General features: G+C 41.0%; 1 long non-coding RNA gene across 1 annotated transcript in view; it reads left to right on the forward strand.

The window, feature by feature from the left end:
• The first annotated feature begins 2,677 nt into the window (after window positions 1-2,677).
• LOC104874666 overlaps window positions 2,678-24,687 on the forward strand; it is an 80,984-nt gene continuing 58,974 nt past the window's right edge. The window contains exons 1-2 of the long non-coding RNA XR_783828.1: window positions 2,678-2,906; window positions 5,270-5,371. This is a non-coding gene — a long non-coding RNA (uncharacterized LOC104874666). The remainder of the gene's footprint in view (window positions 2,907-5,269; window positions 5,372-24,687) is intronic.

Consider the following 24,687-nt stretch of genomic DNA (forward strand, 5'->3'; position numbering starts at 1 on the left):
ATAAAAAAGCTATCAATATTCTTGCAGTGTCCTTAGGTGGGTATATGACCTTATTTCTCTTGATCTATATATAGAAGAAATTCTGGGCCATACATAGGGTAAATGTTTAAAGTTAGTAATATGAGCTACAATCGACTGAATGTTGGCGTCCCTCTAAAATTCATATGTTGGAACTTAATCTCCAAAAATTAAGAGGTGATTTTAAGGAGGTTTATTAAGCTATGAGGCTGGTTTGGATTTAGAATGTCCCCAAAGGCAAATGTGTTCAGAGGCTGGGCTTTTGCAAGGTGATTGGATCATGCAGGTGCTGTACTTATCAGTGGATTCATCCACTGCTAAGTGTGGAGTGGAATATCTTATTAGGAGTTGGGGTGTGACAAGAAGAGGCAGTCAATGGGCACATCACTTGGAAGAGAACATCTCCCTCCCCTCCCGGCTCCTCCTTCCCCTTCCTGCTTGCTGGCTGCCTCCAGGTGGGAGGCAGCATGTTTTCCTGTGCCAGACCCTTCTATCAGGCCCTTCCTGTCTTGGAGCCAGCTGAATGGATGGAATCCTCTAAACACCATGAGCCAAAATAATACTCTCCTATAGGTTGTGGGTGTTGGGTATTGTTTCTCAGGAACAGGCAAGTAACTGAGACAAGGCCTCGTGAGTGGAATCAATGCCCACAGGAAAGAGGTTGGAAGGACCTCTTTGCCTCCTCTGCCTATAAAGACACAGAGAGATGCCATCTGCAAGGAACAAACTCTCACCAAACAACAAATCTCCAGAACTGAGCAGTTAGTTTCTAGTGTTTTTAAATCACCCAGTCTAGGATTATTTAAACATATACCAGCAGGAATGAAATAAAGTATAAGCCTTTGCCTTTCTAGGGAAAGCTTCACAAAGTCAATGACTCAGGTCTTCTGATTCCCTGCCTGGCTCCAGAGGCCCCAGAAGTGCTGGGTTCAGACTCAGTACTAATAATTCATTCATTGGCAACTGAATATTTGCAGAATGTATGTTTCAGTTCTTGGCTTTTGCATCGGGATTGTCATATTTCAGTGACCAGAGAGGTAAGGCCCTCTCTCCCTGTGGTCAGTGTTCCTTCTCTTAAAACAAATATTTTATAATCTCTCCTAAAATATCGTGTATGAAGTTCACAGATCATAGGACCTGCCTGCAGATGTAGTTTTTCTTTAAAGTCAATATTATGTTGTACCCATTCTATAAGGGTAAAAGAAAAGGAAATAATGTATAGAAAGATAATGAGTAATTCAAGATACAGATGCTGGGGCACTGCTAGACTTAAAGACCCTATGAAGTTTACAGATATTTGACATGATAAATGCAGAGTGAGAGAGGCCCAATGCTCTGCTAACTCATAATACATGTTTCATTATTGTCAGTGATAGGATTTTCCAAATGGCGATCAACTTTCCCTACAATTTCTCATAGGGTGCCATCTTCCCTCAGTTGACTTGGAAAACTCATTGTATTACAACTGTGGGGAAGTAGCTCAGTGGTGTAAATCCAGCATGCACAAGGCCCTACACTCTAACCCTTGTACCAATGCCCTCCCAAACAATGACAACAAAAAATAAAAACAAATTTATATAGTGATGCTTTTTTAGACTGGGAAACAGAGCCGGAGATCTAGATTCAGGACACCTTTTTGAACTACAAGAATACCCTGGGATATATGGGACCTGAAACACCTTTACCGGGTGAGACTGTTCCGGGCATCATTGTCACAGAGCGTCTGCTCTGCCTGGCCCCAGTGAGTACCCTCTGTCCACAGAGACAGCCATCCACACATTCCCAAATACCCTTGGGGTCAGTACTACCCTTAGGAGATGCATGATTTAACTCAGCACCCATTTTACAAAAGAGGGACCCGTTGCCTTGGGAAAGGAAAAATTAATTGCTGGAACAGATCAAAATTTATAGGTGAAATACAGACAAGAACCACGACCTCCTGACTCCTTAATCTGAATCAGGGTTTTGTCCTCACTGGACCTGGGGCTTGGAGTCAAGTAGATGTGGGTTCGAACCTTGACTCTGATCTTGGACAAATCACTTCCTCTTTCTGAGTATTTATCATTTTCAAAAAAATTGAGATAAGAACTAACACTTACTTTAGAGGATTAAGAGAGAATATCGCTATGAAATCTAGACACACAGGGAGTTCTCTGTGTGTGATAAGTGGTAGACATTATCACAGTGCTTATTGCCCTTTAAGGCTCATTTAGTTAAATGCCAACAGAAAGTCTCTCATCATAGTCCCGGAGAACTTTCCCCTTTGCAGTTTCCCCCTCGCAAGAGAAGCACTTGTTGATTTTATTAGGCTTCAGTCCTTTTGCAGGTTTAACTGTTATAATTACCCTCAGGTTGCAGAGAGCCCAGACTGAAATACGGTCTGACACATTGTCTCGGTTTGGGTTCTTCAAAGGCCGAACCTGAGACAAGTACTTGAATGCAAGCGCTATGTTTGGGAGGTGTATTCGCTATCAATTTTTCCCTCTCAGCTCCTAACGAAGGTACCCTTGTACAGGCTCTGCGACGAAAGGACTGAAGTAGGTATTTCTCTCTTAAAGCCAGCATGATTTTGGGCAGTAGAGGGCGCTGGAGGACATTGCAGCCGCCGGAAAGCGCGGCGGTTTCCACGTGCAGTGAGGTCAGTGGTGTGAGAGGGCGAAGGCCGACCGGAAAGTGCGCGTCTGTGACGGCGCGGCCTTGACCTCGCGTAACCTCTGTGTAGCCCCTCTGAGCACAGCCTGCGCGCCCCCAGGGTCGCCTGCGGACCCTGGCTCCTGGCTGCTGGTCACCTGCCGTCCAGCCGCCCTCTGCACGCTCCCGCGTAACACGCTCTTGGCTGGTAGGTTGGAAGTTGAGTCGCGGCCCTGGAGCACCCTGCGGCCCTCTCGGTGAGAAGGGCACCCTCTCCAGCCGGCTGCAGACCCGGCACTCACCAAGGCCGAGCGGGCGGTTAGGGTCTCTCGGGCCTACTCCTGCAGGGCTGAGGCTGACTTGCTAGCTTTTCTGCTGAACCGCCCACATTTTCCCAAGAGGCCTGAATCCTCCAGTTTCTTTTGCTGGGTACCCTTTCTCAGCCTCAGGGCATTTTCTAGAGTTTCCTTGTGTTTTAGTTACTCTTTATCGTAGCTAACGATTCTTTGTACTAAACTTCTTTTAAACTTACTGTGTCCTAGGAGACATCCTAGGGAGACCATGAGAGAAGAGAGGAGAGGACTCCCACAAGCAGTGTGCTAACGTGGCGTCCCTGTGGTGTGCAGTTCGGGCTTGACTGCATGGGTGTCCTTTTGTGTCTTGGAGTTACACACTGTGGTATTGCCCCATCAAGGGGCAAACATGGTGCCTGCCTATTTACCCACCGACTCCCTGCTTGAGAGTGGCTCGGGTATGGAGTTAAATCCCTGTTTTTCTGTCCTGCCCTTCCTGTCTGAACGGTGTACTTCTATCATCCTGCGTAAAATACTGCTGAGGCAAGAAAGAGCCTCTAGGCAAAGACACAGGCTCTAAGGTGTCTGTGTGCGTGGGAGTCCCTCACTGGAGCTGCAGGCAGCCTCTGGGATAGCCAGAGGGATGCTGGCGTGCAAGGACGAGCTGGCTACACAGGGCTGCAAGATGCTTGGTGACAGAAAGAAAACCGATCAGCAGCATGCTGGTGAATGGCTCAGACTGATTCGAGGGTGAAGTTTCCAGAAAAATCAGATGCAGAAGATCAAATGTTTTCCTGACTGATGTAATTTAATTGTGCGGTCGGTGTTTGCTATGGATAATTGGATTTTTCTTTGACCTTGACAGTCTTGCTGGCTCACTGTCTGCATTGGAAGACAGTTTCCTAACTCTCTCGAATACAATAAACCAGACCTGGCTTCCATCAAGGGCTGGCAGGCCTGCCGTTTTCAGGGGATGCTGGTGGCAGTGGTATCCAATCAGCACAAAGTCAGTGGTATTTGTTTTGCCCTTTACAAGAACGTTTCAGATGAAGCAGAAGGCTTTTTCTCCTTTCAGCCTGGGCTTTTAAATAGAAATCTTGATGGCATTAAACCGTTTTAATTCTGAGCAGCAGCCTCTAAAGTTCAGTGACATCAAAGCTCAGTTCTGCTCTGGGACACAGAGATTTTCATGGAGGGAGGTTTGAATCAGCAGGGACACCTGAGGAAAATATAGACAGAGGACAAGGTCATTCCACTCGGGCCATTTTGCATACCAAGTTGGGGAGGCAGGAGAAAGGGTAAAGATAAACAGGGGAAGCACTTATCTGGGGTAATGTGGACAGAGGAGGTTACTTCTACCTTAGGATGTTAAAATCATTCACATTTTGCAATATTTTAAATAATTTACATTTACATGTCCAAGTGGACATGTTTTCTTTCCACGTGTGACGTACTTAGTGAAGAAAGAACAGACACTTACTCTGCCCTAAAGTGGAAGGATCTCTGAGATATGTTGTCAACTGACAACAGCAACAGCAAGAACAGCATTTAGTAACTAACTGTTGTGTAAGGGGGGAGGAGAGAAGAAGACTACGTAGTGAACACTTGCTTGTATAAACGTGAAAGCCTAATAAAAGTATTGGTATATGGGCCAGGAGGGTAGAAATAAGACTTTTCCAATCAGATGTTTATATCACTTTGATTTTAAAATTTCATCGATGTATTTCCTGTTCACAAAAAAATAATAAAATGCCCAGTGAAGGGCATAATCATTGTAATAATGTACTGTTATTCTTACAATTTTCAAAAGTTGCTTTGGGTGAGAAAATGCATTCCGGAAAATTTAAATACTTGTGCATAAGGAATGGTTTGCAAACAATTTTTTGGGGAGGATGGTGGTTAGTGTTTTATTGGATCACAGAAAAGAATTTTTTTGTCTCTCTACTGCTATTCACTATCAAAGCAGCAGGGGGAGGTGTTTCTCTGTTTATCTCTGCACTTTCCCCCACTTCCCCAGTTTGGTGTGCAAAATGGACCATGAGTTCTTTAATTCAAATGTATGCATAAAATGCACCACATTTGCTAGATTCATGTTGTTGCTCTCTCATCTCCGAAATCTTTAGGAGACTCGGAGCTTCCAGCAGGCTGCTAATGATTATTCAAAAGGGGCTGATTATTGGGCTTGCTGGTGTAAAGTCCTTCTTTGCCTCTTCTCTCTTCCCCTCCTTGTCATTCCACTCGGCTCCCATACATCCCTTGCCATAATCAAGTCATAGAAAACAAAAGTTAAATTATGGAAATTCACAGCTCATTTTTCCATTTTGCAGATGAGACTCAGGATTTGGAAAGCAAAACAAACAACCGAACAAACAAATGAAAAGAGTAGATTTTGGACCTCCACGAATGATTTCAAAGTGAACAATAAGAAGGTAAAGGGGAAGAGACTGGGTGTTGAGTGAATGTTTATCTATGCAACCAGTCTGTGACTGATATAACTCCTTCTGTCCTCTCAGAAGCATGGTAGACTTGAGGTTCTTTAGTGCCATTTTGCTAAGAAGGAGAGCAAAACTCAGAGGGGCTGAGTAGCTTGGCCAGCTTTATGTTGCTGGAAAGTAATAGAATGGAAACTGAGACCCAGGCTGGACCCAAGGAGAAGTCATTTTGCTATTTTCTCCTTATGCCCTCCTGAATGAATTGTGGCCCCTCGTCCCCTTCCTCCAGCAGTCTCTGTAGCTGCTCCCACACTGGCATCCCACCAGCTCCATGCTCCCCTGGTGACTACAAAGAGAGGGGAGGAAGAAAGGGAAGCCGCTGAGGAACTCCCCAAAAGCTCAATGGGAGATGTTGTTTGTTGTCTGTGGGCAGTGATTCCTTTAGAAAAAATGGTAGCATAGACCAGCCCAAGGTCAGGGATTCCTAGAGCTGTGGACTTGAAGTGCCAGGGAAGGCAGCCTTTTAGAAGCTGTTTTGGAGCATTTTGTGCTTTGGAGTGTATGTTTTTGAGCATTCCACTTTTCTTCCCAATGCTCCTGCAGTGACCCCAGGGGAAGGTGATGACAAAGATGCAGACGGTGGCAGTTTGGAACACTGGGTGGACTAATTGCAATAGTGAACCTAAAAAGAGTGCTGAAGACATTTCACTAAAATAAAGTCATGCATTTCACTAAAATGAAGTCATGGATGATCTTGGGTGGCATCAGCCTCTGTATATATAATGTCTGACTATATAATGTCAGAGTTTGAGGAGAAGGTGTGGCCCTTTTCCATTCTGATGGTGCAAGGAGACAGTCTCCTAGCATGGCATCAGCACCTCTTTTGCTTTCATTTCAACAGTAAAGAACAAGAGCCCAGTGGGAACCCTTGGGCAGGCACAAGTCCCCAGCTAGAATGTTCTTAGCTCATTTTATTTTCCTTTGCCTATGATTATATTTGTAGCACATGATTAAGATTTTCTGTTTATGTTAGTGACAAGGCATCCCATTTAAATACATGTATTTTTAAAAAGTGAATTTAAGAATAATAGTTGAATGAATAATAGAGTGGTATATAGGTGTGACAAACAGCATGAAAGTGACACGAAACTATGAAAAATGGGGCTACTGTAGTGGATTTCTAAATGTATCTTTCACCTCAGACAATTTTTAATTCTGATGCCATCATTTGGGAATCATTGGAAAACTTGGGATAGTATAATTTTAAAAAAGATGGATGATAAAGCCCATTCTCCTCAATTTACGGTTAATGATATGGAAGTTTAGAATGATGTGACTGGTCTTGTTGGAAGAGAGAGAGGGAGAGGGAGAGAGGGAGGAGCTGGGAGCCCAATAGCCTAGACACTGTGCTGCTTAGGACAGTAATTCAGGTTATGTAATCCTGGTGATGTGGAGGGAAGGAAGGAAGGAGGAGTGGGAAAAGGGAAACAATGTTTGTACAGACGGGAACTCTTAGATAAGTGGGGGAGAGGAGGTGTCCTTGAAATCTCAGTTCCCAGCACGTGCTGCAACAGCCAGGGAGAGAGCTGGCCGGTTGCCCCCAGTAAATGCAGCGGTAGATTTCTGCCATGGAATGTGGCGTTACATGTGATAGGTCAGCATTAAGCTTGAACAAAATGTGATGACTGATTAGGAAATGAATGGGAAGTCATGGACGACAAATCCCAACTGTGGTGATGGTTATCAGCACCCCCATTGGAACAAACAAAGCTGCAAGCCGTACTTTCAGGCTGACAAAACTGGCCCCAGATAGCTTGGTCCTGGAACAATTTAATCTGATCATGCAGTCAGTCATCCACGAGGAAATCAGATGTCACGGGAGGAAAGGACCCAGCCATAGTGAGGGCCTGCTCCAGGGCCCTGTCGCCTCTTTGCCTCTTCTTCATCCTTGTCTGCTTTGAGCTTGGCTTTCCCATGTCACATCAAGCTTGCAGACGCAGGCTGATGTAGGAACAAGTAGCTCCTCTTTGTGGATGGGAGCAGGGAACCCACTGTATGGCTCGGAGAACTTAATACATATTTGTGAAATGGATGACCGGAGGATTGGGTAAATCTTTGGTCCTTTCACGATGGTTGGTATAGAGCCAGAATGTGATAAATGATTAATCTCCAGTTCACCCCCACTCCTCTATAGACAAGTTACTGTATGTTTTTCAGTGTCACTATTTCTTTATACCTAAAATTCAGGTAAGAGACTGTGTCCTACACATGTGTTCTTGGTATATGGGAGATAATGCATCTGGTGAGCGTGATTATTCCTTTTTTATACATCAAGTCATTCACTCACTAAATCACTTACTAATTCAGCCAATGGATATATTTGTTATAGTTGATACACTAAGCGGGGATGTAACTGAGGCACCTCTTACAATCTAGTAGAGAAGACAGAAAATAAATATGCAAATAAATAAATAACCAAGATAATACTCTCCAGAGAGTAAACATGTTAAAATGAAATAGTGATTAGATAATAGTAATAATATTGATTAAAGCATCTATTAAATACTATGCATCACACTGTTTTAAATATTTACCTGTATTAGGTATTTAATCCTTGCCATTATCTGAGAAGATAAGTATAATTATTATCTTTCATTTTAGAAAGGGAAACTGACACAGTTAGAAAGTAGTGATGGGGGGGTACTGTTTCTGACAGTGTGGTCAAGAAAACATTCATGGGAGGTGACATTTAAAGAGGCACCAGGAAGGTACATTTGTTGTCTGTCTCTAAAAGCCCCACTTCCTTGTCTACTTACCCCAGCTTTGCTCCATCATAGTTTGCACCTACCATGTTGCTCACTGTTATTGGAACCACCATCAACCTGGGTGCCCTTCCTATATCCATAGAGGTGTGACAGAGGCTGGAAGTGACAGACAGGTTGGCTAAATGCATTTGACCCACTTACTTCCCAGATGACTTTCCTGGGATGGCTTATTGTGTCCTCTGAGTTCGAAGGACAAGAAGTAGTGACCTGCCACTATGCATTTACCCATGAAGAGGCTGGTTATATTTGCTGTGTTCCCCTAAACACTCTCATGCTGCTTAAAATGGGAATGGGGCAGCATATGACCCAATCTTGGCAGCAGAAATAAGAAAAATCTCATAAGCACAATAAGCTTCACAGCCTTTTACCTCCATTATCCCACCTGGGTCTGCCAACAACCTTGCAAAGTGGATATTGTTATGCACGAGTAAAATATCAGAGCAACAGAGGCTGAGCTGATTCAGAAGTATAGCTAAGGTTGCACAGCTTGTTAAGAACAAAACTAGCGCTTGAGTTTGTTGGTAACTGTAGGCTATAGGAATGCTTTTCTTAACAGGGAAAGCAATCACCACCACAGCTATTTATTATTTTAATTTATTCTGTATCAATATATAAGTCTTTTCTGGCCCCTATAACAAAAAACACAGATTGGGCTGCTTATAAACAACATATTTCTCAGTCAGGAGGCTGGAAAGCCCAAGATCAAGGAGCTGACTGATTTGGAGCTGGTGAGGCTTATTCTCTGACAGTGTCTGTTAGGGTTTATATCTGAATATCCTTCCAAAGCTTCATGAGCTCATAGGTGGGGATTTCGGGGGTGATTCGATCATGGGGGCTGATACTTCATAGCTAAATGTAACTTGTCTGAGGAGCTGGGCTACGCCGTGTGGCCTAGAATAGTATATCTCCCTCCCCCATCCCTTGATCTCTCTCTCCTTCTCACTGCCATGCCATGAGCTCTTTCTCCTCTCCCATGCCCCTTTGCCATGCCACTCTGCCTTGGAGCCAGATGACTATAGACTAAAATATCTACAAACCATGAGCCAGAATAAACCTTTCCTCCTTAGAGTTGAGGGTGTTAGGTGTTGTGTACCAGCGACAAGAAAGTAATTAATACAGTATCTCACTGTGTTATCCTATGATGGGAGATGTGAAAGATCTCCCTAGGGCCTCTTTAGTGAGGGCACCCATCTCATTCATGAGGTTACTTCGTTAGCACTCAGTGGCACCACCTGCTAATACCATCACTTTGTGGGGCTAGGATTTCAACATGTGAAGTTTTAATTTCACGTCATAGCATCCTGTCCTGCATTCCCCAAAATTCATGTTGTTCTCACCTGCAGAATACACTCAGTTCCATCCCAATAGCCTCCAAAGTCCTCACTCGTTCTACTTTGAATTTTATAGTCTAAATCCAATCCAAAGTGCCATGTAAATATATTTAGACATATATATATAAGTATATATATTTACATATATATATATTTATGTATATATGTATATATAAATAAACTATATATATATACATATATATATTTAGATATTGGATATGGGTGAGACTCAGGATAGAGTCACTCAGACAAATTTCCCTTTAGTGTGAGCCTGTGAAATCAAGCAAGTTGTGTGCTTCCAAAATACAATGATAGAATGGCGTAAGATGGTCGCTCCCATTCCCAAAGAGAAAAATTGGGAAGAAGGAAGTGACAGGCCCCAGTGAGTCCAAAGCTTTTGGAACTGAGAATAATCTTTCCCTCAAGACCCAATGGGATGGTTGTTCTAGCTCCATGGCTTTGGGAAGCCCTGATTCATGGATCTGCTGAGCAGCGCCCACTAGGGGCTCCCTGTGGTGGCCTTACCTTCACAGCAGCCCTCTGCCTAGCTTATGTGCTTGAGGATGAGCTGCTCCATCCTTCTGAACCCAAGTGAGCGTAGCCACACTCCTTGGCTCGTGCACTCTGAGTACTGGTGAAGATGGCACCTCTTCGACTCTGCCAGCTTCTATCATCTGTGCCTTCCAGAGGCATGGCTTCAGTGGCCTGTGCTGCAGCTGGGCTGATTGGAGCCACACTCGGGATGGTTGAGACATGTTGCCCTTGGATGTGGGGAACACAGCCTTGAGGCAAATCCAGTGCTGAACTCCTACTGGACCTTGTGTCGCTTTCTTTGAAGCTGTTCTGTCCTCCAGGAGTTAGAATTCTGTGTTTAGGAAGGGAGCGACAGCCCTGAAAACCTCTGAAGCACCCTTGGGTTACTCTTCCACTGTCTTGGACAGTAGGTCTTGGATGACCCATACCCCTCTTTTTTGTCAAAAAGTATCTTGGCCTAACTTTGAATATACCATCTTTTTTTTAATATCTTGACATATATAGGCTGATCTTTTAAGTTCTCCTTCTCTCTTTCTGTGTCTCTGTCTGTCTCTCTCTTTCCTCTCTCCCTCCCTGAAGATTAAGCCAAGGCCTTGTGCCTACTGGGCAAGTACTTCTCCACTGATTTATATTTCTAAACATTTTATTTTAAGTTTCATTAAGTAGCCCAGGCTGGCCTTAAACTCGTGGTTCTCCTGTCTCAGCTTACCCAGTAGCTAGGATTACAGATGTATACCACCATAATCAGGCTTTGTTTCTCTTGAATAAAAATTCTGTCTATATCATTTGTCTATTTTTGTATTTTACTATAAACTTTTAAGAGAAGCCAAGTTATACCTTCAGCACCTTGTTTAGATATTTCTTCAGTATAATTCTATATTATTACTCTTAAGCTCTACTTTTCCACAAAGCACTAATACAGTATAGCCAGGTTCTTTGTCACTTTGTAAAAAAGATGGCTTCTCCAATTTCCTCTAACAAGATAATCATTTCTGTCTGAAAACTCATCCGAATGGCTATTACCATTCATATTTCTGCAAACATTCTGTTCATGGCCACTTGAATATTTTCTAAGAAGACTGAATTGTTCTCTACTGCTTTTCCCTTTTTGTTCTGGGTCCTCCCAAGAATCACCTCTAACAGTCCATAGCATCAGCTTTTTGTAGCATGCACCCCAAAACTCTTCCAGCTGTCTCCCATTCCCAGTTCCAAAGGTGCCCCCACATTTTTAGGTATTTTATCACAGCAGCATCTCTACTCAATACCAGTTTTCTGGCTTTGTGTGTTTGAGCTGCTAGAAAGTGGGCAACTAATAAAATAGGGAAATTTATTTCTTAGTGCTCTGGAGGCTGAACACTGAGATTAAGATGCTAGAAGACTCATTATCTAGAAGAGGGCTCACCATCTGGCTCGTAGACGGTGCTGTGTCGTCTAATGGTAGAAGAGGTGAGGGGGGTCTCTGTACAAGGACATTAGTATCATCCATGCCATCTGAGACATGATCTAATCATCTCCCACAGGGCCTAACTTCTAATATCGTCACCTGGGGGCCTAGAATTTCAACATATGCATTTTAGGGGGACAATAACATGCAGACCACAGTAGCCATGTTCTGCACTAAGGGCTTCACATATATGAACTTATTTAATCCTGTTATATACAGCATGGGAAACATTTGGCACAGTGTACAGAATGTGGTAATAATTAATGTAAACTTACATGATTTCATTTTTGTGCAAGAGGCCCAGAAAGCTCAACTAACTTTTGCAAAGTTACACAGCCCCTAAATGATGGGGCTGAGGGCTGAAATTTGAATGTACGCCAGGTAATCAAATGAGCATCATTGCCTTTGAATCATGTCAAGCTCTGGAGTGTGGTGTCCATTTTCCACCTGTGTCATGGCTGTGCCCCTGTACCTCAGTGTATGTGTGTAGGCAGCACATGCTGAACTTGTAGTCTTGTGCAACGTGTTCCTGGCAACACACAGTTCCTTCAGGTTTTCTTTCATCTGAGCTGCTATTTGAAGTCGTTTCAGCTTCAGATCTCCAGCTCTGCAGAGGCTCTGGCACTGTGGCTCATTCTGTGGTTTTTCTCCAGAGCCAGTGCACTTTGTCCTCACTTAGGAGAGGCTGAGGATTCTGAGCACTGGTTGGGGAGCTTCTCTCCCATGGTGCCTGAAGGATGTATGTTTCTTGGAAGAGCTGGTAGAATTCCATCCCTATGAACACAAGTGGATTTGGAGTCCAAGTTGTAAGAGTGTTTCCTGTTTTACATTTTGCCAGCTTTTCAAACATAAAGCCATTTCCTAAGTAGACAATGTCTTGGCACTTTCCCATCTCTACTCCAGGCTTCAGCTTTATGTGTTCTTTGCTGCATTCCACAAATATTTGATCTGTGAGCCTCTGTGCTCAGCAACACAGAGCAAGCAAATTGGGGAAGATCTGGACTTTGTTTCCAAGTCTCCAGAATATTGCAGGGAAAAAGCATGTGAATCTCAGTGGAGGGTTTAATCAAGGAGGTAAAACTTCAGCCAGATCTCGAAAGATGTCAGGATTTTAATAGAAGGAGAAGGAAGTAAAGTCAGAAAACCAGACCACCAGAGCTAAAGCATGAAGGTGAGAAGGATCAAGCTGAGGGAAAGGGGTTGTTACACACAACCTCCAGGTTTGTGTTTACAGCAAAGGAGAGGATGACTTTAAGACTTTGATGGTCTCTCACAGTAGGATGGCTACATCAAGGAACACTATTCTAATCTCCATGTGGAGGTGACAGTCAACATAGAAGAGATCCTTCTTGTCTCAGGAGGTCAGCAGTACGCGCCCTGCCTTCATCATGCACTGCTGCAGGCTATCAAGCTGCTGAAACATCATGGCTGGCATATAAACAATAGAAAACATTTCTCACAGCTCTGGAGGCTCGTGAGTCCAAGATGAAAATTTTATACCCAAGGAGTGTCTGTTTCCTGAATCATAGAGGGCACCTTTTTCCTTTAATTTTATATGGTGAAATGGTTAAAGGAGGACCTTTCTAAGGCACTAATCCCATCCAAGGGGGTGTACCTTCACTGTGCAATCACCTCCCATACCCTCATCCTACCACAATGGGGTCAGGGTTTCAATATACACATTTTGGGTGAACACAAACTCCCAGTCTGTAATTTTCATTGCCCTTGTGCCAAGGACAGAACTGATCACTTTTTGTATATCATTGCCTTTGTCTTTTATCCCAGTTTTACAGGGAAAGTATCAGGAGACCCAGAGAAGTTTTGCCACAAGTTCCAGATCACAGGCTGAGTCAGTGCTGGATTTGACTCCATTACCAAGTATGATGGGCTTCTGTACTTAACCCCTCACTACACTTTGGAGCTAGAAGGAGGCTTCCAAAGGCTGGCTAACAATACTGCTATTGGCTTTAGGAGGCAGGAATGGTCACTTGCAGCTGAAGGCTCATAGGTGTGTCCAACCTGCAGTTTGGCTTTTCTTTTGCCCTGAGTGAAGAGGAATTGTCTTCAGCTGTATATAAAATACATAATGTAGTTGTACTGGTTAGGGTTTTCTAGAGGAACAGAGCCAAGATAAGTGCAAGGGGGGTTATCAGATGGGTTTACAAGGTCAGAGTGGGGGGAGTCCACAGTGACTTCTGAGTGCCAGAGAGAGGATCTGGTAGCTGCTCAGCCCCAGGAGCTGGAAGCTGCAGAATGAAAGGGATCAAGGAGACCGAAGGCTTAGACTGAAGTTCAAGACTGAAGGCCGAGAAACTCTGTGGAGAGTTGCTGGTCTGAGTCAACACTCGAAGACTACAGAATGCGGTCTGATGTCCACAGGTGATGGCAGTAGTGAAAGACACACCTGTCCAAGGGATGGAGTTCTTGGAATTCCTGAATTCTTCCTCCTTTCCTTTTCATTCTGTCTGGATTGCAAGCCTGTTGGATGGTGTCGCTCACAATCAGGGCACATCTCCCACGCCCTCAGTTTGCTGTTGTACATGCTGATCATCAGTAGTCTAAGCAGGGCTCCAAATTCGCATTTGGGAGGCTCAATTCCCACTGTGGAGATATTAGCAGGTGGGTCCTAATGGGAGGTGTGTAGGTCATGAGGGTACCACAGTCAGGAATGGATTACGGCCATTCTCACAGAGTGGCTTTGTTCTCATGTGAGTGGCTTTGTTATCAAAGCAAGCTCTTTTACATGTGCATGCTTGCCTTTCTGCTTTTCCTCCCTGCCATGACAGCAGTATAGGCCTCACCAAAAGCTGATGTCATGGTCTTGGACTTATGAGTCTGCAGAACCACAAATTTCTTTTCTTTATAAATTACCCAGTCTGTGGAATTCTGTGATAAAAACAGAAAACCAACTAAGTCATGCATGTTATTAGCAGCTCCTGCTAATCATATGTGAAAGAATAGCACCATCAGGAATGGGCTTCCAGACAGCTGTAGAACTTGCAAACACATGCAGGTTTCCCTCCCTCCCTCCCTCCCTTCCTTCCTTCCTTTCTTTTTCTTTTTCTCATAGACAATTTGATCTTGTAATTGAAAGGCAAGTCCGGGAAGGGTGAGGCTGGCTCCAAAGATGGGGCTGAACTGTAGGACCTGGTATCCTGAGAAAAAAAGCCCTCCATCCAAAGACTGGTGTCTGTCTAGGAAGGTGTGTGAATACAGGGGAATGCCACGTGAAGACAAAGTCAGAGATGCAAGTGATCCATTTATATGCCAAGGAGCACCGAGCAGAAGCCAAGAGACAGACTTGGGGCAGATTGTCCCTCAGAGCCTCAGAAAGAATAGTTTGCAGACATCTTGATTTTATACTTCTAGCCTCCAGAAATATGAGACAATACATTTCTGTCATTTTGAGCTACAAGGTTTGTGAAACTTCGTTACAACAACCTTAGGAAACTAATACAGATGGGACAGGAGAGACATTCATGAAAATAATTGCTTTGGATGATAATAAGTATGACTCAAGGAGAAGAATAGAGGTGCAGCAAGTGTCTGGGGACTTATAGCAAAGAGCAGTTTCAGAGGAGGATGGGAATTATGGTCTCAGAATCTCCATACAAATGTACAGCCTAAGAAATAAAAGAAACTAATGACAAAAGGTGGTAGATATGATATTTGAAGTCACCAAGAACTGGACTGGAATGCAACAATGGCATGAACTGAAACAAAAGGAAGATATTCGGCCCTTCACACTCACAGCTTCCGCCTCTGCAGATTCAACCAACCATGGATTGAAAATACTGCGAAAACTGTTTGTGTTGAATATATACATACCCTTTTTCCTTGTCAGAATAGCTATTTACATAGCGTTTACACTGTATCAGTTATTGTAGTAATCGAGAGATGATTTAAAGGATATGGGAGGATGTGGGTGGATTATGTGCAGATACTGCTCCATTTTATGTAAGGGACTTGTGCATTGTGGGTTTCCATAGTGGGAGGTACTGGAAACAATCTCCAGAGGGTACCAAGAGACAACTGTGTACCTATTACATAAGGTAGCGTTTGGTATTAAAAAAGTCAGAGAAAGTCAGAGGTCCTGAGTTTAGGGCAAAGATATAAATAATTATTATGGAGTGACATTCTTTTTTGTTATGTTTTTGTTTTTGGTATTAGGGAGTAGGTCCAGAGCATTTTCACTAACCTACATCCCCAGGCTATTTTTATTTATTTATTTATTACTTTAATTAGAGACAGCAGCTCACTAATTTTCCCAGGAGCGACTTAGACTTGTATTCCTGCCTCACCCTTCCAGAGTGCTGGGACTACAGGCATGCACCATGCATCTCCAAATCTTGTAGGAAGTGACATTCTTTGTTTTTGGTATCAGAGATAGAATTTAGGACCTTGTGCTTGCAAGACAGGTGTGGCACCACTGAGCTAAATTCCAGGCCCCAGGAGTGATGTTCTTTTTCTTTCTTTCTTTCTTTTTTTTTTTTGGTACCAGGGATTGAACTTGAGTTCTTGTGCTTGTGAGGCAGGAGGCAGAACCACTGGCTAAATCCCTGGCCCAAAAAGATATTGGATACTATTCAAAGATTCCTGTAGTTCCTTTTTTTCCCTCTGGTATCAGAGATTGAACTTCGGACCTTGCACTTGTGAGGCAGGTTGAGGTACCACTGAGCTAAATCATGGCCCGTGACATTCTTAAAAAGCATACTAAGAACTCTGAGAACTTCCAGGTGGGCTGATGCCTTTCTTGCTTAGGCCACAAACTTGGTCGAGTTAAAATGTTACAGTAAGGGGCTCAAGTCACCTCTCCAGATGTCTGCTGCAAGCGTACCTAGGTGAAATGAGGAATGCTTGGCATTTTTCACCTTGCCTTACTGACAGTTTCACCTTATAAGGGGAGATGACTAAAGAATTTTCACTCTGAACCTATTATAAGCTGCTAATTGGCTGGTAAAGTGGGAATGTCAGGAATCTTAAGATAAAGCCAGATGGGATATCACTTTTTGGAGTACCCAGAGCACTCCTGCAGTGTATGAGTGAGTAGAAAAGGGAAACAGAATTTTGCCTCAGATTTTGGAAGAAAAGATTAAAAAAATTCAAAGAGTATCTTTCTTGTGGTTATTATTGGTGAATAATACAACATTCTTATAGGCTTTTCTTCTTTTTCTCCCTTTCCACTGAACGTCATGTATTTCTTTTAACCAAGTATTAAAGTTGTTAAATGCTTTAAAAATTGAAATTCACCAGTGTTACAGTTGTGGAAGGATGGAAATGGGGCTCAGCCACAGGCAAACAGCCCCATAAGCTGCTGTGTATGCTGCATTGGGCTGGTGAGCTCACCTGATGTTTTCTGGAAGGATTCTTAGTGTATGTTGTAAAGACACTGGCAGCTGCGCTTTTAACGTGGTGCTCCTCACACCTGTACTACATAGGTGGAAGCTTGTTTTGTTTCACTTCTATTAGTTTAGGTTGTTTGTTGCTAGATAAACCTTATACTCTTTGGTAGCACTAGTGTTCCAAAATCTGTATCTTTGCACATGTACTCTCATGTACAATAATATGAAATATTAACCTTCTATAGTAAAGCAAAGGTATGCGGTATTCTCACCAACACCAGATATACTGGCTTGAACAGTGAGCACTGTAGATTGTGGCCTTACATAAACTGTTCAAGTCTCTCTTCTTTTATACTCTGGCAATAACAGGACCTGCTTTAGTGAGGGTTAAATGACATCATGTATGTATACTCTTTAAACAATGCCAATAAATGGTTAACAATTATTAATACATAAGGAGTGCTTATAGTTTTCATAGCCCTATATAAAGTGTTTCCCAGATGTTGACTAGTTAATTCTCAGAAAAGTACATATAGTAACTACTACTATTATCCATGTTTTACAGATAAGAAAGACCTCAGGTACAGGACATGTAGATAAATCTCAAATTCATACAGTTAATAAGTGGCAGAGTGAGGATATAAACCCAAGAAACCTGGTTGTAGACTTCTTGGTGGTAAATACTATACTGCCTCTTACAGTAACAAGAACATACTTGCTTCTTTTCCTAAGGGATCATGCAGTACAATCAGATCAAGGCCAAGTGAATGGTCTGTATTAAGCAGGAAACCATTTCTTAGCCCACTCCCTGTGTACATCAGGATGAGTCTTACCTTGCTCACCCCAGCTCGCACCTCTCAGCCCAGCCCCTGCTCAGTGAACAACTGGGTAAAGGCCATTCCCTCGTTGACCTTTTCTGTCGTAGTTTTTGCTGGGGATGTAGACCAAGATTATGTGGCAACATCACCTGGAGAGAAGTCCTCTAGAAGTCTTAGATTCTACTTTGAATTCTGTGTTTCTTGCTTGAAGTGAACCTTGTTGAAATTTCACAGGCTTAGGGTGGCAATTCAATTGAGCATTCTACTTGTGCTTAAAATTCATACAGCTCACTTATCATAATTTTTAGTCTTTTTTTTTTTTGATACCGGGTATCAAATGTGGGGCCTTGTGCTTGAGAGGCAGGTGGCAGAACCACTAAGCTAAATCCCCAGTTCCATAAGTTTTAGTCTTGAGATAAATCTGAGTAGGTCTAGAAGAGAAGAAATAGGGATCAAAAGATATGAAATTACTTTTTGGGGCTATCCAATCAGAGGTAGAATCCTGACCCTAAACCTTAACTTGAATATGGAAGGAAAGCCTGGAGTGTTGAGGATTTTACAACATAAGTTTTGCTAAAATTTCAGATAATGTTTGAATTAAAATAAAATAAAAACCCTCTCACTATGCTTTTTTTTTTTTGGTTTGGGGATGGAACTCTGGACCTTGCATCACTATTGTTTTTTAGCAAATGGAAACCATAGCTTGAAAGCGCTTTTTAAACAAACATTCTTAAGACTTATAAAAGCACGTATGCAGTATGACCACTGACAATAAAATGGTGACGTATGATTTATGGTACTTAATGAGGCCATGGGTGAAAGTTTTGTACAACTTGTGTTTGTTTTGCACATCACAAATCAAGTAAGTGTTCTATACAAGATGAAATATTCAAAACATTCAAAAGTATATCATTTATGGAAATCTCTAAGCATTTATGAACCAAACTAGACAGTACTTTGGACAAACTCAAATTATTCCACTAATGGAAACCTTAGAAAAGAGGCTTTAAGTCAAGAGTTTGGTTTAAATCAGACCCATTAAAATATTACTTTAACAAATGAGCCATTTGTGAAACTGGATTTTTAAAGAAATGGCTAGTCCATATTTTGAGATGGGTAGCTTATAGTTGTGCTTGGAAAGGAAGATACTGGTCAATTTAGAGGAAATATATTTTCCTAATGGTTCTATTAATAGTGGTCAGAGATAATAATGACTATTAACTAATCAATGCTAATAACAGTAGACACATGACCCAGATAAGTTTCTTTAATCCTTCCTCAGAGCTGCTTCTGTTTTTTGCTTCAATTTCAGGCATGGCAATAATCTCATCCTCACAGTATTTGTGGCCTGTGTGTTACTTATGAGCAGGGACTCTGTATTTTTAGTTTTTTTTTTAAAAGCAAAGTGAGTTATTCAATGCCATACATGAAGCATACATGTAGTTGGCTGGGGATATGTAAATAATGTGCTTTGATTAGTTCTCTATTAAAACCAGGGACAAAAATTAGGAAAGTTGTCATTAATCAGTTTCTGGTTTTGGGATGATTGTTGCAAAGGTTATTGTTCGGCTTTGTGGACCAGTTACTAGCACAGGACATAATGCCAATTTTGTCATAGAGGCACATTGTATGGATGTATAATACCCATGTTTATTCTTTAGAATATTCTTCATAATAATTGAATTATTAATTTTAACTTAATGAGTTTTATTATATTAAACAATGAGCATTTAACAGAAAAAGTATTGAATTTTTAATATTTATTGAGTAATTATAAAAAAGCATCAAAATTTTCAACATTAACTTTTTGTGTGTATAATTCTAAAAAATAACAAAAGAAATAAATTCCTATTTGAACTACAATAAAAATACCAATAGCAGTATACAGAAAAACCCTTTACTTCAATTATCACACCTAAGGCATCTTCACACATGACAACAGCGCATTCCATATACATGTGTCACTTATACTGACAGCACATGTGTTTTGTTTTGCTGGCCTTTTTTTAGGACATACTTGACATCTCGCTGGTCTTGCTATAAGATTCTTATTATATTATACAGTGTGTAGTTAATAGAAACATAAAATATCAATAAAATAAAGTATTAAATTATTAATAAGTATTGAACATTTAGAACAAACATCAACATTTTCCCATCAGTTGTGTGCCTGCTTAGAAACTTAAAAGACAACATCAGAAATAAATTTCCAAATGAACTACAATGAAAATAACATATAACTCTACCACAAATATAATCTTTGCTTTAATTGTTACACTCAAGGCGATCTTTACACATGACAACTGCATGTTCCAGGCACATGTTTCTCACTGACAGCACATATGCTTAGCTTTCCTTTCCTGTGTGGCAAGCTATTCTTATCACCTCTCTTGTCTTTCTTATTTGTCAGGAACTTCCTGCTATATTGTACAATGTGCACTTAGTAGGAAAATAAGATACCAATAAAATAAAATATCAAATATGTAATGAGTGCTTAGAATAGACATCAACATTTTCATATCAGTTGTTTACTTGATGACAAAACCTAAAAAATAACATCAGAAAAAAAAACCTTTGTAAAAACCAATGTAAACACAAACAAAAGTCTGCCACAGAAATAATCTTTGCTTTAACTATCACACCCAAAAAAGTCTTCACACATAAAAACTGAGTGTTCCATACACAAGTACCACTAAAACTAACAGCACATGTTTTGTTTTCCTGTCCTTTTTTTTGTAGGGCACGGTTGACATATTTTTGGTTTTCCTATTGTTGTCGTAGGTCTTTGTGATGCTGTGCCTGCCTGTTCACCTGTCAGCTCACCAGTATGCTCCATGTTTTTTTTTTTTTTTGCATAGTCCCCTGGGCAGAAACATTTTGTTTTTCCTCTGTTTAAATGATCTCTTATGAGTTCCAATTCCAATCCTCAAGAAAATTTCTGTGGTATTTTTCACTTGTTGTTTTCTTTGTAAACTGTCAAACTATTTATGTCATACATATTTAGGATTGAGTAGAACACAACCATTAGCCAACACTTTGTATTTTAAGTGATATAACAGTTACTGCATAAGTCATCAATGACATCTATTTTTCCTTTCATTTTGATGTAGAAAATTACCATTTCAGGTTTCCATTTTGTTTAGGTTTCCCCATCATTGTATAGTGTTGACATCAGCAGTATCAGTTTGTTTTTCTTTGCCATGTGCAAGTCCAATGTTACATTTTTCTGAAATCCAAAGGCTGTACTATACAATTCTGTATTTTGAAATTACAACTTTTCATTTGGAATTTCTGCTTTGCTCCTGTGTATAGCTTGTGTGCTTGTCGACAAATGTAACATCAATTGGAAACAAATAAACCAATTGTTGAATGTCATATTCTAATTAGTTTGGGAGATGGGAACAATAAGTCTGTTCACAACATCATTTGGTTTATTATTAAATGAATAAGGACCTGATAGCTGAGTTCCAGGATCAATTTCTAAGTTGAAAGCATAATAAGTCTTTGTATCTATAAAGGAAAAAATTTATACCATATTTTGAAGGTTTTTATGGCATAAACTTCCTGAAGCTACGGTGATCATGAAATTTTGCAAGATGCTCATCAGTAGTCATGTATTCAGATAGTTTGTAAATTATTTGACAGTTACCCGCAAATGTCCCCCAAAATGAACAGATAACAGCCAGATTATGAGTTCTTTTTCTTTCTCAGTGGGTAGATTTTTAATCAAACCTCAGGAAATTTTGAAGGAAACCAAATCTCCTCAGTGTAATTGTTATTCTACAAACCTCTAACCCACACCCGTTGCTTTTCCATAAGTCTTTTATATTCCTGCAGTTACCATGAGAAAGCCCTTTAAAGTACAGCAAACCTATGAATGTCATCAGTTCAGCTGGTGAGGTGTCATAATAAATACATTTTTGAGTATGGGTATTGGTGCACACAGAATGTTTTACTTGTATTTCACAACATCTTGTAGTGATTTATTTATTGCAATTTCCAACAATGAATGGCAGTGCTGGCATTTTGTCCAATAGATCCTAACATTGGGTCATTCAATTTGGTGTGTGAGCATTTTGTACCATTTCTAATAGTCAAATATGTATTTACATTGCTGTTTTCTTTGTCATCTGAATCAAGGGGGTCTGCATCTCCTGTGTTTGTATACGTCAATTCTTGCTCCATTTCACTGTCACAGAAACTTTGGCTCACATGGCCAACATCAAAGTCATTATCATCTTCTTCATTCATGTATGAGTAATTTGATGGTTCACTTTTGATTTCCTGTGAATCTTGCAAATCTGATTTTTCATGTGCCATTGTGCTTAATTGGAGTTCTTTTACCAGAAAAATAAAAAGAAAACTTAAAAAAAACCCTAAATGCACAGAAATTTAATAGTGAGCATTTCATAAGTAAAACTCACCTGTTGCTGCTTTGGAGCTCCCATATACACCTTGCCATTCCTCTTCCAAATTGGTGAATGCATAGTTGGGTTTTTTCCTTTCCCCAAATGTAGCTACAGTGAGTCACACCCACATTCCATTATGGTAAAATACATATTTACATAACAGAAGACTGGTGTGAGTGTATTTTACCCCCTGTGATGTTCAGGTAAACATGCACAAAACCTGTTGGATGGAGCATTATGTAGGTTAACAAATTCCAGTTTCACAATTTTGCACACATTCACACATCTTGCCATTTGTCATTCCAAGTGGGAAAACAAGATTACTTCTTCTTTCCCCAGCAACAGCTATGGAGACACACAACTGGCTACTATTATGTTGAAGTACAAATTTACAGTAGACAAGTATAGAATGGGTTGTAGTAACCCAATGTTATACCTTATGGGCTGGAGATAGTTGTCTAACTCCTAGAATTCTGAGTAACAGGTAGCAGGCTGATTTCCTAGCCTGATTCTAAAGATAATGGGGTGTTTTCTATTGGTTGCTACAGATTATGATTTAGAGTTCTTATGGTTCATGTTGGTAATTTTTATATACATGTGATCATTGTGTGTGATTCAGTCTGTTAATCTATCTTCTTTCCAGTTCATGGCTCAGAAAACTTTCTGTACAGAGCCAGATATGAGACATTTTCATCTTTGTGAGCTATATATTCCCTAGTGCAATTATTCAACTCTGACATTTTCATGCAGAATCAGCCACACGCAATAGGTAAACACATGGGTCTGGCTGTGTTTCAATAAAACTGTGTTTTCAAAAGCAAGCAGAAGGGTCATTTTGGGCTTATGGGTTCTCTTACATTGGCCCTGGTTCTAGAGTGAAGAATTTGCACAAATCAACACAAGTGCAAATAATAGCTGTCCCCCATGTTGTGACTCATTTTGTTTCTACCTTCTTAATGCCATGGGAGCTATGATCATTGAGGTCTAGTCTCTGAGAGGTGTCACATGCAGTGAGCGTAGTTCTACAACCAACTTTAAGAATTCCATTATTTTTCCATTTTCTGACAAAGGATGCTTCATAGCACCTATTTAATAACTGAAAAGATACTTACCTTGCTCTTTTCCTTAGTTTCATTCCTCCATTGCCCATTTTTCCATTTTAGAGCTTCTTAGTTGCCAAAAGGCACCCTCATAGATCCCCATAGAGACTAGTGATACAGCTGATACAGGCTGAGAGGCCACCTATTCTTGTGGACTGTAGAGCACACTGTGAAGTTATTTTAATTAAAATCTGGAAGGTGTTGGAGCAGGGGAAGAACCTTCTCAGGTCAGACCATCACCTATGTATCTTGCCTTCAGGTTGTCCCATATCTAATGGCAAATAAGTAACACACACGTCTCTTCCTCCTCTGAACTCAGGACCGACATTGTTAATTCATCACGATGCTGTTCCAATGAACTTGGACATGGCTTCCGCATTCATTTCAAGTCATTTTTACAGGCAGCTAGTACTAATTGATCAGAACTGGCACTTAAATGGAAGTCTATTTTCTATCCCTAGTCTTATTTCTAGTATAGCCCCCCTTTTTGTATATTTTTGGTTAATATTCCTGAAAGTTTCCATCACAGAAACTCCATAGTCTCCTACTGTTGGTCACTTCTTTGTTCTTTTTTGTTTTATGGCTATCAAAATGTTCTTATATCAAATTTAATCTTTCCTACAGTAAGAATAGAGCTGTCCTTATTCTTCAACCAGAACAAATGTCTCAAAGAAATATGATTTGTTTTTGTGTCTACAGAATAAGAGAAATATCAAAGGGGAAATGAATCAATCCAGCTCAGTGAGATTACTGTGGACTTTATTAGAACTAAGTCTCCATGCATAGAAGGGTACACCTGGAAAACCAGATTCACTTTTAAGTGTACTGCTTTTGTTTCCATCATAAACTTATACACACTTAAAAAATCATTTCAAGAACTTTACATTTTCTAATTGTTTTATTACCCTGGAATCATTTCAGAACTGAGGAACAGGAGTGATTTAAAAGCCAGGAGCACTGATGAAAGACTAAGACTGAATAAGATCTGAACCTTGACCAAGTGGGTAGCCATGGGCTGATATCTTCACTGCTGTAATAACCTGGCAGTGTTGTGAGCGCCAAAGCAAGAAACATGTTATTTCACTTGGCCATCAGGGGTTTCAAAGGGAAAGTTTACTTACTTATTTTTAAATGAAGAAAAATTCAGTCAGGCAGGTTGATTCTCCAGGGTGAGGGGCTGTCCCAGAAAGCTACACACTGAAGATTGCTGGAGGACCAAGGTTGAGACCAGGGACTGGCACTCTTTCACATTTAGGTGAAAAAGGAAGGTGCCTTCCACCTCATGCTTCTCAGCCTCCTCTCTCTAATGGCTCATCTGTTTCAAACATAATTTGGGGAGATTTCACTCTCCTCGTGTCTCTGGAAATAAATAGAAAATTAGCAACACCAAATCTAAGAAATATAACAATCTAATCCACTGTGGAGAATGTTTCTTGTCAAAAACATTGTGTCCATTAACATGATTACATTTTTGGTTTAGCAAATCTTCTCAGATTTGCAGAAGATGTGT

Source organism: Fukomys damarensis, unplaced genomic scaffold (assembly GCF_012274545.1).
Source record: "Fukomys damarensis isolate Sample0158 unplaced genomic scaffold, DMR_v1.0_HiC HiC_scaffold_35, whole genome shotgun sequence".
Lineage (NCBI taxonomy): Eukaryota > Metazoa > Chordata > Mammalia > Rodentia > Bathyergidae > Fukomys > Fukomys damarensis.